Below are 4,795 nucleotides of genomic sequence, written 5' to 3' on the forward strand. Positions count from 1 at the left end.
TCGGTCGCATGTCAACCGATTCAATTTTTACATTGTCCTCGATCATCGTGGGTGGTCGTTTTTGCATTCGCGTGCGCAATCGCAGTCACGGGAAAGGAATAATTGAATCTATTCTTTTCGTGCCCGCTATATTCCTGAAACGTCGAAAGTTGCGCGCGATTCCTGTCAAATTCGTGTAAAGTGAGTTACTCCGATATTTAAAAATTAATCAAACATCGCTTGTTTCCACCGTTTTTTGTTTTTATAACTCTGTTTTATGACTTATTTTTGTGACCTGTACATATCTCTAATATAATGGAGAACCGTGCCAAAATTTAAAAATTGATGGATTGTGAAATTTAAATTTGAATTTAAGTTGAAAAAAAAATTTGGATTGAATTTAAAAATTAATTATGTCTTGTCACATTTGCCTTTTTCCCATTGTTTGTGGTTTTATGACTTGTTTTTGTGACCTATACGTATTTCCTCTATAATAAAGAACTTGCCAAAAATTTAAAAATTGATTGATTGGGGAATTAAATAAATATTTAAATTTTAATTTGATTTCAAAGTTTGAATGGGATTTAAAAATTAACTAAACTTGCCGCATTAGCCTTTCTTTCACGGTTTTTGTTTTTTAAGCTTTGTTTATAACCATCTTTATGACCATTGTTTTTGTGACCGTACTGACGAATATTAGTCATCATTATATTGTAAACCATCGACGATATACGTGTAGCAATGGCATTTGGATGTTGTCCACTAATTTGTACAGATTCTACTCTTCCTTTCTGATTATTAATTTTAATTTAAAATTTTACTGCAATAACAACTATTCTGCATATCAAGTTTTAAAATTCCAATTTAATTTTTATATATTTATATTCATGTTGAAGATGGCCTAAAAACGGTATGAAACGTACAATTTTAATAACATTTAACAATAATAAGTTTGCACACCAATATCCGTGCCTTGATTTTTATCTGCCAGTATTTTTACTTAATCGTTTTACTCTGATATGTTGCATAATTAATATTGTGCACCATTTCTCAGTTGCTATCATGTATTCTCTTTCACCGTAGTATACAACATTCTAATTATGATATTGCGTGATATCGATTCGATGTTCAAGAAGGCTAATTTTTACGTACAAGCATCACTATATTTTTTTTTATGCGCTGAGTTATTGCGAGCTATAAAATAAAATCTTTTATCGCGCAATTGATCGGAAAAAAATTACTTGGAACGCAAGGTAAACTTTTCGAAATTAAATTTACTGAGACGCAATAATTGCATAAATGTATCAGATTTAGACCGCTTTAGTTTTCAACCTAAAGAAAATAGCTAAAGAAATATGTAATCTTTAGATATCTTTTTCATATGGTAGATCCGCCGCATTTTACGAGATTCGTCTACGAGGAACATCGAGGCAAATCTCCCCGTGCGTCGTCAACAACGGATGCCTTGAGCCTTCTACCCGATGCCGAGTTTCCATAACTAATTCGGGACGTCCATAGAAGCAAAGGGATTTAGATGCACCTTTGTATATCGACAGGGAATAGGGCCGTTATGTCAAAGCAGGTTTGCATTGTGAGCGAGCGGCTACGTGAGCGGGATGAAATCGTTGCGACGCTTCGCGCTAGTCGATACCGCGTGAATTCAGATTCAACGGTCCAAAGCCGACATCGACGAGGTGTGCTTGCTGTAATGGGTTTCCGACGTTGCCGGAATCGCCGATAGATGTTTGATGGCCGATGGGCCACGATTGTAATCAACGGTAACGCGAGGGGCAACGGGTATAAATTCTTTATAGTTGATTATACTTCGATCGGTGATGCGCTTATGGTTCACTGATCGTAATGTTAGATCATAAAGAATGTAGCCACGATATGTTACGGAAGGCAATATCGTTTTATGTTCAGAAAACTCGTCGTATGTCACGAATAAGAGTATAATTCATAGTATTACTGATGCAAATTTAGATTATGGCCAGATTGATGTTCATCGATTGAAATAGAGATGTTTGAGTAAATAAAATATCGTACTTTGTATTGTCTCTGCAGCTTTAATTCCGCTCAATGAATGATAATGTTAATTGCTTCAAATTATACTTTTTCATATAATTTCTTTTAGGTGAGATAAAATGGATGGTCGTGAAATCAATTTCTAGTCTTCATCGCGGTGACCTCGCAGCATTGCAATAAAATACTGTAGGAACAATATCATTGTTGAATATTTCGTCCTAGCGTTCGAATGATATCGTTGACATTTAATATCCGACGATCGTGTGATATTTTTTGCGAGGTAGTTCAAGCGGCAGGTTTCGCTATTTTTAGCCTCAATATCTGATCTTTGAAACAAAACAAGTAGAAAAAGAAACTATTGCAAGCAAAAATTTAAAACTCTGATACATATTCGCAAAGATATTTGCATTGTGATGTAGGATACGATATCGTTACATCCTTTTTAAATGTGAAATAATACAACCCTCGTTCTAATGTAAAAGAAAAATGATATTTCGTTTCGTTTAACCCCTATTACGTGGCTTTCGGGTGACCAGCTGATCTCCCTCTCGTGTGTCATCGTTCCCCTCGAGAGATAAATTTCACGCAGCTTCGTGCGTGACAAAATTTATTTCGAACCAGACGGAGGGTGCCTCACGCTGATAGGCAACGATTTAAGTCCAGATGAATAGTTCTGCGGCAACAAGTGCCGGGGCAAAAATACGGAACGACCGTATTTTTATATCCTTTTTCTTTCGAAGTCGTCATCCCCCGTAGCGATTACAAAAGAGACATTTCCGAAGTTACAGTTAAAAAAAGAAAAGGTACATCTGGCGCACTTCATTCCGTCCGGTTGACGAATGTAGCATGAAATATTCAGAATACAAATGGCACACTCCGAACCCGATCACGAATGCTTCGGTTAATAAGAAAGTTCCTAAACTCTAATGCATTTAAATTGGCTTCGACCTGCAACTTAAGCATTCAATTATGTACATCTTGCACATCGACGATCGCGATGTTTTCCTCGCTCGCGCTTTGAACAGCGAATTGCCATATTGCCACAAACGAGTCATTAGTAAAAATTTCGTTTTGTCGGATAAGTACGGCAGATTCAAAATGTTTATGAAAAAAGAAACAAAGAGAACAAAGAGGAAAAATAATTAATCTTTTCAAAACACGAAGCAAAGAAAGTCCATTTTAAAAATTGATCTTTTTAAATTTATCAAATGTAAAACTATTTTTCTTGTGTGATTTCATTGGTCTCTTTAATTATATTAAATTGAAAAAAATCTCAACATCAAGATAACTGTTTAAAAATGTGTTTCCATTTATGAAGAATCACAAAAATTAATTAATATAGATAGCATTCGCTTCTCTAAATAAATTCTTTTTATAATTGTAAGAAAAATTTTGCAATTTAGAAGCAAATAGGTGCTTAATGTTAGCGTCAAACTCAATTTCGATCTCAATGGGTCTAAGACGTCTAAGATGGATAAGAACGGAATAGTAACTTGACATGCAGAAATAATCGCGGAAATAGTTCGCTGACGGGAACGATTTCCAGGAATGGTGATCGTCGCACACCCCTGCTCATTCTAGAGAGCTTCCCTCGGGTCTCCAAGAATCGTTCGGGATTTTAACGAGCGTCGATCTACCACGTTCGCGTAACAACGGGGACGAACGTATTTCCGCGGGAAGGGCGCGGGGAACGCGAATGGATCGCCCGTAACATTTTGCATCCGTGTCGGTGCCGATCGCGTCGCGAATGTCGGTCCGTTAGATGCTTCGCTTCCCTGCAACGGATCGTTTCGCGAGTCCGGTCACGCGCCCGCTTTACGTGACGACTCCTCCTCGATGCACCTCTCGAGATCTGCCTCTTCCATTCTCCCACGGTTTTCAGTGCGGTACGCGGGTAATGAAGACATGCGACCGGGAAAAGAACCGACCCTGATCCGCGACTGATTGCCTCTCGATGCTCGGCGAATAACACTAAGTAGTGCGCTATGTATTCTCTCACACGTCGATTGTTAATTCACCCCGACGCCCGCGCCTCGTTTTTATAGGAGACGTGCCAAGCGCGAACGCCAACCTGATTTTTCTTCATCTCGCGCTCCAGTTTCCGCATTGTTCGCGCAATCTATAGAAAAATGCGAACAGTGTATCGAGGGATTGACGCGTTCTCGCAACGAACAACAGCAAGCTCGTATTATTTATAGATCTACTTTGAAATTGTTGAATATTTCATGTTTCATTGTTTTTTTCCTTAGATTGACCTTTAACGTTGCGCTAAACAATTAGGTAACTAATTAGGTAAATAAAAACTTTATAAATAGTAATTTTTATTGATTATATAGCCGACATAACGTGTGGTTAATTATGGTTAGCTTAACAATGTTGGCATTATCCTCAGTGATGCCATTAAGTTTCAGAACGGCACGACTGGTATTTTCGTCTATACCCTATAAAATTAGAACTATGTATTCAACTAACACATTAGAAGCGTGTGTATATGTGTTAGACCACCGCGATGTAATAGGTGATATGTACGAGCCGGCTCTTATCTATACGAAAGGCGATAAGGACGCCTTTCGCTCTGACCGTATAGGTGATATGCACGCGCTTAACGCGAACGGTGCGGCCAAGGCAAGAGTGCTAGCGGTCGCATCTACCCCCATGACCGTATTTGATGATGACGGATCGCCTTTGATTACTCGGCGCAATCTATCTCATCGCCTTTCGCTCGCGTCGCGACGCGCGCGTCCCTCAACCACGAGAACCCTGAGACGCGCCTCGCCGACACTCGGGTAAT

This window comes from Formica exsecta, unplaced genomic scaffold, assembly GCF_003651465.1.
Source record: "Formica exsecta isolate Colony F162 unplaced genomic scaffold, ASM365146v1 scaffold116, whole genome shotgun sequence".
In the NCBI taxonomy this organism is placed as follows: Eukaryota; Metazoa; Arthropoda; class Insecta; order Hymenoptera; family Formicidae; genus Formica; species Formica exsecta.